The sequence below is a fragment of the Pinus tabuliformis genome, chromosome 8 (assembly GCF_031772625.1).
Source record: "Pinus tabuliformis cultivar Carrire ecotype Pingquan chromosome 8, CPIR1, whole genome shotgun sequence".
In the NCBI taxonomy this organism is placed as follows: Eukaryota; Viridiplantae; Streptophyta; class Pinopsida; order Pinales; family Pinaceae; genus Pinus; species Pinus tabuliformis.
The window spans coordinates 543,264,996-543,276,102 of record NC_142294.1 but is presented as its reverse complement, the minus strand read 5'-3'; the positions used below and the strand labels follow the sequence as shown (position 1 = coordinate 543,276,102).

General features: G+C 34.7%; 1 pseudogene; it reads left to right on the top strand.

Moving 5' to 3' along the window:
- Window positions 1-9,430: 9,430 nt before the first annotated feature.
- Window positions 9,431-10,739, top strand: LOC149236572 (peroxidase 5-like; annotated as a pseudogene).
- The last annotated feature ends 368 nt before the right edge of the window (window positions 10,740-11,107 follow it).

Genomic DNA, 11,107 nt, shown 5'->3' with positions numbered 1-11,107 from the left:
ACGACATAGAATTTTCATGGGAGCCACAATGCACCTGATAGTCGAAACCTCTGCTCGTCACTTTCATCCTCATGCAGCACACTTGTTCTCACCTACACGGGCCACTTGTGGATGCAAGCCACATGTTTTTGTTTTCATGCTTGCCACTTGTTAATGAAATTTTCATGCTCGCCACTCGTTAATGAAATATAGGGATATATCTATCTTAGTAATATCTTAGACATTAAATGCTTAATAAATATTGCTAACATTATGCTAACAATTTGTGAGTTCTTTTTTTCTTTTATTACGTGGATATGCTAGGAGTTCATGTTCTTGTTATTATACCGGCAGGAGGTCTGTTCAGTGGGAACAAAAAATTATGTTTTTTAATCACCCTTTTCTAGACATGGGATTCAATACCATAACATATCAGTAGTTTTAACTTCATTAAATGCTACTAACATCAGTAATATTATGCATTATAAAGCTACTAATTACTTTCACTAATTATGGAGGTGTGGCTTATTGTTTTTATTGCCAAAATTTAAGTTCTTGTGTCATGTGGTTGATTCTAACAGCTTGCTATTTAAATGAAAGCGCTGATAAGCTTCTTCTAATATGATCATTGTACTTGTTGGGCCATGGATGGGAGTCCTCTCTACCATCATTGTACTTGCTGGGCCATGGATGGGAGCCCTCTCTACCAACTACACAAAATCTTGATCATTGTACTTGCTAGGCCATGGATGGGAGCCCTCTCTACCAATTGCACAAAATCCTACTCATAACCCTTTTCCTTAACTTCGAAGTCAACCTGCTCAACAACCCGCTTTCTGTTCCTCCCCTTAAGGCCGGGACTAGCTGCCGTGCAACCCTCCTTGTTATTAAAAAAGAATTCGCTAAATATGCAATAAAATGAAGTATTAACTAGGACATTGTTGTTTCTGGACAGGCACAATAAATATTAGAAAAGAATTCGTCAAATATGCAAGAACAAGCCTGACAAATCAAATCCGTTCATACAAAGCTAATTCATGAATTTAGATTATTGCAGAGTGTGTGGTCTATCATAGCTATATTATGTATTAAAAGACAAAAGTAATTGATAAATAATAGAAAAAAAAGATCATTCTTTCCCAGATGCACAACACACCTATGCAAATTGCAGACCCAAAATAAACCAGATTTAATAATATAGTGTAGGTAGCCCTGCATCAAATATTGAATAGTTCCAGCTGGTCTGTACATGAATATTTATGCTAGTGAAAATGTTCAATATTTGACTGCATCAGGTCTCTAAGCTTCGGTGGAAACTCGTTAATGTTTTCCAACTTTAGCTTCCATTGTCTGCATGTGCTCAATCTCAACTATGCAGTCCTCCAAACTTAGCTTTGGTAGGACATCCCACCGAAGCCGAAACATCTCTCAGATGGTCTTCCATTTTCATTTCTGGCGGCAGAGGAAGCATGAGATCTCCAAATATGGGGAGTATTTTGGCGCCAGATCTGCTTCTGGCTACAGGTTTCATGGCGGAATTGGTTTTTAATGTAAGGGAAGCCTTGTCTATCTTGGAGAGCATAGAATGAAGCATTGGCCACTCGCAAAAGGAAATAGAGATGCCCCAAAAAGGAGCGTCTACTTTGGGGCTACCTACGTTGTGAAAGGCGGGGATGAGCGATTGCTTTGGAGTGCCCCCGAACATCATAGTCGAGTATTTATGAAGGGCGCCAAATAAATTTCAAATTTCAAATTTGCTGGAATGCATTCTATGGATGGCTATGTGATGGTCATCCGGTAGATGGTCCATGTCCTACGAAACTCGGAGTCCACCATACGACAACCAGCCGCTGACTCCTTTTCAAGTCGCCAGACTCGGTGGCCAGAGTTAGAATTTTTTCCGAACGACATCCATTTTCGGGAAATTTCGGCTGACTCCTTTTCAAGTCGCCAGACTCGGTGGTCGGAGTCAGAATTTTTTCTGAACGACATCCATTTTCGGGCAATTTCACCACCTACTTAGACTACTATATTTTATGTCACGCTTCTTGTTACAACATTTATTATTATAGACGAAGCCCAATGATACAGCCAGAGCTAACCAGCCTGCCATAGGGCATTTAATGCCCCTATGGAGGTTGGTTCACCGTACATGACCCATAGAAAGATTTGTCAGGAGCATGCAGTGGATAGTTCTCAAGTTCTCATCTCGAACAGCAGGGGTGGCTGCCAATGTCATAGGAATTGTGTGTGTGTGGAAGTCCATCCATCAATTTGAAATTTGAATTTATCTACATCCAAAGGAGGCGGGATCTTGACCAATATCTTACAGAAGCGGTGCAGTCGCTTAATTTCAAATTTCAAATTTGAAATTTAGAGGGTGCACAGCGCAAAGCACTACATGACTGCAAATTCGCATGAGGTTAGCTTCCGAGTGTGTTTATTCCATGGCTGCTGGACGACCTGCTGCTGCTTTGTTTTGGTGTTGGAAGCTTTCTTCTCAGACCATCGAGAATGACCTGCTACTGCTTTGTTCTAGTGATGGAAGCTTTCTTGTCAGACCACTGAGCACGATGAGAAAAAATTTCTGAAGGTCATGGTAGAGCACCTCGACCAGGCACCTTAAGTCCAACCTTATTATATACATTGGGCGGGTTTAGGCCTGAAAATGCTAGATGAAGCAAATTTAGGCCGACTACAAAGGTTTGGTGTGTTCATCGTCAGATCTACTATAAACTCTGAAGGGTCCAATGCATCATATCATCTTAATTCGGATCTACCCTCTTGCAGCTGGATCTTTGAGCGAAAACGTCTCCCCGTTGAAGCCACGGGCAACTTCGACATCTGCTGCTTGTATATTACACGGATCCAACAAAGAGGGGCGAGGAAACTTGTTCACTAAATCTAGAAATGGGAAAGCCTGTCTTCTATAATGGTTCCACTTAATTATCAATTACCCATGGTTTTCGACTTAGTTAAGGATACTGATATAGGGTTTTTTTGTGTCATATATTTAAGGTTTCAACCTGAAAACTAATAGTTTCACTCGGCCAAATTGACGAGTAATTTTCATCGAAGCCATAAAACGAATGCATTTTAGATAAAGTTCAATATAAACAGCCAGGGCTTTTAATTTATTTAGTCATGGTTTCAATATGACTTCAGAGTTTTACTGGGGCAAATCAACCAGAAACTTGCATTGAAGCCATGGAAAGAAGTATATTAGATGAAGCTTCAAATCAAGTTGCAAGAATATAAGATTTTTCTCTGTAAATCATTTTTTTCGGGAGGTAATAAGGCTATTTTTTTTTGTTATTTTATAAAATTGTTTGGGGTTATTTCATAAAACTGTAAAGTTGAATTCATATAATCAAAATGTTAAAAGGTCATAATTTTGGGAACATACTTTAAAGTCAGTGACAACATTTTTTTATATTTATGGTTTTGAAAAAGTAGTGATAATTAAATGACTCAAATTTGGAGTAAATTTGTATAATCAAATTACACAAATTGTGTGGATTTGGTTAATTAATAATTTTGGGAACATACTTTAAAGTCAGTGAGAACATTTTTTATATTTATGGTTTTGATAAAGTAGTGATAATTAAATTACTCAAATTTGGAGTAAATTTGTGTAATCAAATTACACAAATTGTGTGGATTTGGTTAATTAATAAAATGACTATGGTTTATATTTTTTAAATATTATTATTATTATTATTTAATAATTTTTTTAATATAAATTTATAATTTTATATTATTATTATTTTTGAATTTATAAATATAATTTAGTATAAATTTATTTTAATATTAAATTTATTAAGTATTAAGAAAAGATATCATTTAATTTTATGGTTGAGTTGAAAGGCTTATTCTACAGCCCATTATGATGTGTGACCATGTCCAGGTAAAGAAATTGGACCCCTTAGATCCTTATTTAACATAGATCTATGCTAGTTTTACATTTTAGGAGATTTTACATTGATTAATTTTTATTTTTATTTGTAAAGGCATTTTATGGGGAAAAAGTCAACCATATTAAGATCTAATTTGGCCTAGGTTTGGTGTGATCCTTAATGATTTTGACAACATAGAAGTTGCTAGGTCCAAACCACAGTTTAATTGTATCAATAATCTTAGGACTCACATAAACAAGTTAGTTAAATCCCTAATAGTGTAATTTATTTATCGAAACATATAAATATGTTAGAGAATAGTCTTTAGGATTAATCACATCGCAAGGATTGACGTGATTGGGTCGACCCTTAATGATTTTGACAACATAGAAGTTGCTAGGTCCAAACCACAGTTTAATTGTATCAATAATCTTAGGACTCACATAAACAAGTTAGTTAAATCCCTAATAGTGTAATTTATTTAGCGAAACATATAAATATGTTAGAGAATAGTCTTTAGGATTAATCACATCGCAAGGATTGACGTGATTGGGTCGACGTTTCTAACCAACTAATGTGGTTCATCCTTAGGACAAGGTGAGAAATCAATCGATCTGAGAGAATAAATAGTAGGGATGCATCACTTTACAATAGTGAGATAAAATTATTTAGTTAGAAACTAGCCATCATGTAATGATAAATGATTTATTATCGAAAAAATCACAAATTTATTAATTAAACAATCTAATAAAATAATAATATAAGCAAGGCTTGACCTAGTCAATGGGACTAAGAAAACTAGCTGTTATCATAATAATATTAATTAACTAGCCATTACAATAGGTGATTATAATAATATTAGGTAAATTTTTTTATGATGTAATAAAATATTATAGAAAGCTAACATATTTACCAAATTAAATAACTAAAATCTTATTGAATTGAGGCTTCTATGATCCATATCAATTTTATGAGAGATTTTTAATATTTATAGGAATAAAAAGTAAAATAAATAGAAAATAGTTGATACCTCTTTCGTATAACTAAATATTAATTTAATAATCATTTAATTTAATTTAATATTTATATAGGGGTACATATATTTATAATAAACATTAAATTAATTATAAAATTATTATAACTTTAGGACTCATTTTATTTTTAATTTAAAATAGTTATACCCCGAGTCCTATCTAAATAGCCGTTTCCAGTGAAAGTTAGCCATTAGTTAATATAGCCATTGGATGTTCTACTCTGTGTATTTAACATGCATGCTGGATCTGATTCTTCAACTTGTCCTGATAATGAACCACATTAGTGAGTTCGAAACACGTCCACAAATGAAATTTCATGTGATTTACGCCAAAAAATCTATTATAAAACAAAAATCTTATAAATTCATATAATAATAATAGTTTGAAAAATTTATATTATAATAATAGTTTGAAAATAATTAATTATAGAATTTTATATAATAATATATTACTAATATTATAAATTTATATAAAAAATTTAAATAAAATTAATAATCAATTTTATTATTATAATACTATGACCAGAATTAATAATATAATTAGTTATTTATATGAAAAATAGGTTAATTTTTTTTTAATAGCTTTACATAATTTCTTATAAATATTAAGAAACATTCAATACGGTCTATAAGGGAGAGATAGCCACTTTATTGACAAAGAAAAGAATATTGAGACTGGCTCTATCAATTCAAAACGCCCGACACTTTTCCAGTATGAATGTCAACCTGTGTCTAACTGCAAAAATATAAATAAAAGCGAAAGAGAAAGCAAAATAAGATCCCTCCAACAACAAAACAGGACAGTAATTCCATGTGATTCTGTCTTGTTCCTTTCTTTTGATGATCAGAGATGGCAGATGGTCAGTGGAAAGAGAGCGCCTGCGGTGAACGTGAACATTTTCTTTGTGCACCATCACATTATATAAATTAGGATAATTATTATTTTAATAGTTTAAATTTTGTATGAATTTTTTTTTGGTATATTTTGTAAAATTTATCCAAAATTTTTCAAGGATTTTTTGGAATTAAAATTATGAGTTATGAAATTTACCTAATCAGTTTTAGAAAGAATTTTCAGTGCTAAATTTATTTTTCAATGTTAAATGTGTTTGTGTATCTATTTGTGCATTTGAGAACACAATTTAAATAAAAAAATTATAATTTTAACCCAAAGGATATATATATATATATATATATATATATATATATATATATAGTAACCACACAAAAAAAACATTACTAAATTTATATGAAAAGGTAGAGAACATAATAAAGTTAAACTGCACCATTACTATTTGTATCAATAGACATGCTTATTTTAAAGAAGGTTTTCTAAAATTCTAATTTAATTATCAAAAATTAATAAGTAGATGGTAGGAATTAAATTCAGGGAATATTTTTAGAATTAACCTTTATAAGATATTCATGGAATGGCTAACTTATTCTTAAGAAGAATTTGGAAGACATTATTAAAAACTTGAATTTAAGTTATTTAAACTTGAGTGTTTAAGGGGTTTTTCAGGGTGCTTAATCCATTTATACATTCAAAATTACATTTTAAACAACAAAAAATCACATTCTTTCTTAAAATAATTTTAAGAAATTTTGATAAAAAATCTATTTTATATATAAATTATATTATGTCCTAATAATCATGATAAATAAAATATTTTTATTAATAATTAAAAAAAATTATTAAAAAATAATTACATAAACTTTTTTTTCATATTAATTTAAAATTATTAAAAAATATAATTAAAATTAAATATATATAAAATATTTTAAATATTTTTTTTAACATATATTAATAATCTATCCTCATGATAACCCAGAGTGGATGGCTTGAAAATTCTAACCATTAAAAATGCGATGATTCCCGAAAAAAAAAACTCTACATACAATGCAAATCACAAAAACCTCAAAACAATAACATATCAATAATATTAAATCAAAGTAGTGTAACCAAACGTATTTATAACTTAAAACTCACATAAATTACCCTACCTGAACTTTTTTATGTTAATGATATCATACATATGATGATGATGATGATGACGGTTAACGTCCACTCAGACCAAATTGGTCTATCGGATCTACAATTTTCTTAATTTTTACTTGTCTGGCTCCTCGTCTTTCTTGGCGAGATTGGTGTTGTAGCTTTCTTTCTTTTCTCTACGGTCTTCCAACTTCCTTTGTCTTGCATCTCCTTCATCTCTTCTGGTTCTTGGGACATTGGTGTCTTAGCTTCGCGATCTATTGTGTTCGTTCTTTTGAAAATAGTCGGAGAAGAAGTTTGGTTTAGGAGATCTGCTTTGCTGTTAAATGAAGATTTATTTTCTGCGGTATTCAAATCCTCATAACTGTTGATTTGTTGGGGCGGGCTTTCTCCTTGCTTGTTTTGAGAGTTGCTTCCTTCTTCCTTGATTTCTTGTGACTCATTTTCTCTAGAATATTCTTCTTCTTTGATGACAGTGTAGTGTTCTTTTTGTGCTCCTTCCCACCATGTAGATCTGTGGTGGTTTTTTCTAGCAAAATTTTTCTCCGAGGCTTTTGGGCAATTTTTGGCTAGATGCCCCATCTCAAAGCACGATCGACACCTGAAGAGGACACTTTCATAATCAAGCTTCTGGTTGCACACATAGTCTTTACTTGTTAGGTTTATTTCAGCTGGAAATCCGACGCTGAAATCCATTTCCACACAGATGCGTGCATAGGTGGTTCTGGCATATTCCTCTGTTTCTGGGCACCTGCAGTAAAATTTCCCAATTGCATTTCCGATGGCTTTTAGCGAGGAGAGATTCCAGAGATGCAAGGGTAGGCTTGGCAATCTCACCCAAACTGGTGCTGAGGTTATCACTGCTATAGAGGGATCGAATGATGGGTTCCATGGCTTCATGAATAGACCTGATTTTTCCCAAAACCAAGCGCCAGAGTCTAGAATACATTGTCTGCTTTCAGGATTTTCAAAATCTACTATAAAGAAACCTCTAGCACAGGGGTAGATATTAATTTCATCAGAAATGATAGGCTTCCATACCTCCGAGATCCAATTGTGGAGTGCTATCAGCCGCGGCCAAAAACCATTGAACCGGCAAATTAGGGCACTTTCGGAGAACTTCAAAGCTTCATCGAGTGAGTCCTGGACCACTTGGATAGTGGGAGCTGGGGCTTCACTCACGATATGGGCAGGAGATTGCCCTTCAGAGGCGGATGAGCCACCAGTTATTTTTGCGAAGCTCGGAGCCATATTTTACTTGCTCGTAGAACGCAGCCGCAGATAAATAAGACAGAAGATAAGATTAGATCTATATACAATATTGTTACCTACACACGACCCATTTATAAAATATAACATCATGATAAGCAACCTTAATACTCTATAACATGCCGTAAGCCACGGAGGAAAATTTCATGATATCCCACAAAATCTTACGACCCAGCATCGAAAATAAAGATTATTTAGCAGGCTGCCAGCTTTATTGAGGTGACTCGGTGAGCGACCTGATTGCTTGATAAAGAAGAGAAGCTCTGCCATGGAGTTTTGACTTTGGCACAGCGTGATCCAATCATGGTTTCAAAGTCAATGATCAATAAAGAAGAGAAGCTAGTAGGCTCTATCATGGAGTTCTGACATCGAAGCAGCGTGATTCGTTGAATTCTTCTCCTCAGAATCAGGTAGAGGTAAGAGATGCGAGGCTACAACATTTAATATATTGAGTACTACAATGCAACGTGACGATGGTATGTACCGATAATATGTAACAACATGACCCCTCCTGAGCTTGCGGGTCGAATCCGAGCAAGGAACATCGTAAAATACGAAGGTGTCAAACAATGCGTGATACGAACTTTCCAGGGCATACAATGACCTTGTCTGAGTATTTAGTGGCAGAAATACAACTCGAAACCGCTTAGATTGACAATTTATTATAGTCGTACATCTATTAAACCTAGCGCGTAACAATTAAATGTTTTATATTTTACAACTTCCAAGCGTTTGTAAGGCCATGTTTGTAGAATATAAAATTTCGATGAAAGAAGATGATAATATTTGGATCGTAGATTTTTATAGAATTGTATTTGAGAATCTTCAATCCACATATGAGTTCAAAAGAGAGAATATAAAGTAATGTAAGACTTATAAACTTAATTTGATTTTAAATCTTAGAAATAATTTTAAATCTAAAAAAAATTAAGATCCAAAAAACTAGTTTAATAATTAATAAATGACTTTGCTAATATCCATTGAATAATGCCATTCACAGACTCAAATACTGTTATATACATCTATAAATACCTAGTGTAGTTTCGCATACATGATTATCTCCCATCTCAGGATTTTGAGTAGTCGCTCAGCGAACGATCAACTCCCAGCTGTCATCCAAGGTGAGAACTTCGGTAGCAATAGATAGTCTTTCAGGCGTTATGACTAAGGTTTTCGGGATCAATATTTGTAAGAAAATTAATCATCGAAATGACTTTTATTTTCTGCTTTTCTTATGCCGGTTTGTAGGGAGGTGAAATGGCCAAGACTGTGTGCAATAAGGCCACCCTCTTTGCCGTATTATTTTGTGCCTTAGCTGGGGCTGCAGTAAGCGACAACCTTGTAGTGGGTTACTACAATACTATTTGTCCAGATGCTGAACCCATTGTGCGTCGGGGGGTTAGCAGTGCGTTCCTTAACTTTACTGGAGTAGCTGCTAAGCTTATACGGTTGCATTTCCACGACTGATTTGTCAGGATAGGTATCAAAATTACGTTCGGTAATGTACTTTGCTAGACTGTAAATGAATGAGGTTTTTGAAATACGGATGTGGAACTCCTGCACTTTGAGGGTTGCGATGGTTCCGTTCTCATCGATTCCATTCCTGGCCAGTTCGTAGCGGAGAAAGACTCTCACAATCCGAGCCTTGGAGGATTCGACGTGATTGACGAAGCAAAATTGCAAATAGAGGAGGTCTGCCCAAAGGAGGTCTCGTGTGCAGATATAGTCGCATTTGCGGCTAGAGATAGCGCATCACTGGTATTGTCTTAAACATCACACATATAACGACCATTAAATTAATTATAGCATAGCATCACGGCAATGCTCAATGCTTTCTAATAATTAATCATTATTGATCGCAGGCATCGCCCATTCCCGTCTCCTGGGATGTTCCAGCTGGAAGAAAGGATGGAAATATTTCACTAGCTTCCAACATTCCGGGAAATCTACCTCCCCCTACCTTCAACGTAACACAGCTAACTCAGTTATTCGCAGCCGAAGGCCTATCCCAGGACGAGATGGTTACAGTGTCAGCTATATTCTCAGACCTGCAAATCATTAACATGTTGATGCTAGCAGATGCTAATAATGGTTGAGAAAAAGCATATGTCGAGTAAAATCATGTTTGTGTTGTTTGGGCGAATGCAGGAGCACACACATTGGTGTCTCCCATTGCACTTCATTCGTCAGTAGGCTCTACAATTTCAACGGCAAAAATACGACGGACCCGTCCCTTGATCCCACATATGCTCAGATACTGAAGCAGAGGTGTCCCCAAGGCAGCCCCAGCAACGCCAACACGACCGTGGTCATGGATCCTCAAACGCCACTCATCCTGGACAACTTGTATTACAACGACGTTGTAGCTAAGCGTGGCCTGTTTACATCGGATGCAACGCTGCTTACAGATCCAAACACCAAATCCAGCGTGACTGCAAACTCGGGCCTTAACTTGGTAGGATGGCAGAAAAAATTGGCCGCCGCAATGATAAAAATGGGAGACATTAGTGTATTGACTGGCAACCAGGGAGGAGTCAGGGCCAACTGCAGGGTTGCCAACAGTTAAAATAGATTGGAAATTTCGCTTTCGTTGGCTTAAAATTTGCAAGTTTTGCATTTCTCGACGATTAAATTACATGTATTTCTTTTCACAGCGTGTAGTGGCTGCTACGTTTCTTTCCATAGAATAATAAATTATCGTAAGAATTCTTTTGTCAATTTTGGTGCTGCATTTTATAAATTTTATAAAATGATATCTAAAATAAATAAAAACGATAACACCTATAATATTGAAACATGGTTTCATTGAAATAATATATTAATAAGCCTCACACTTGTAAATATGTGCCTTTCAAAAACCCACTTAGATTCATGAACCCTCATTGATTGTGATTTGATACAACGATTTGCCCAACGAAAAAAATATAATAATCA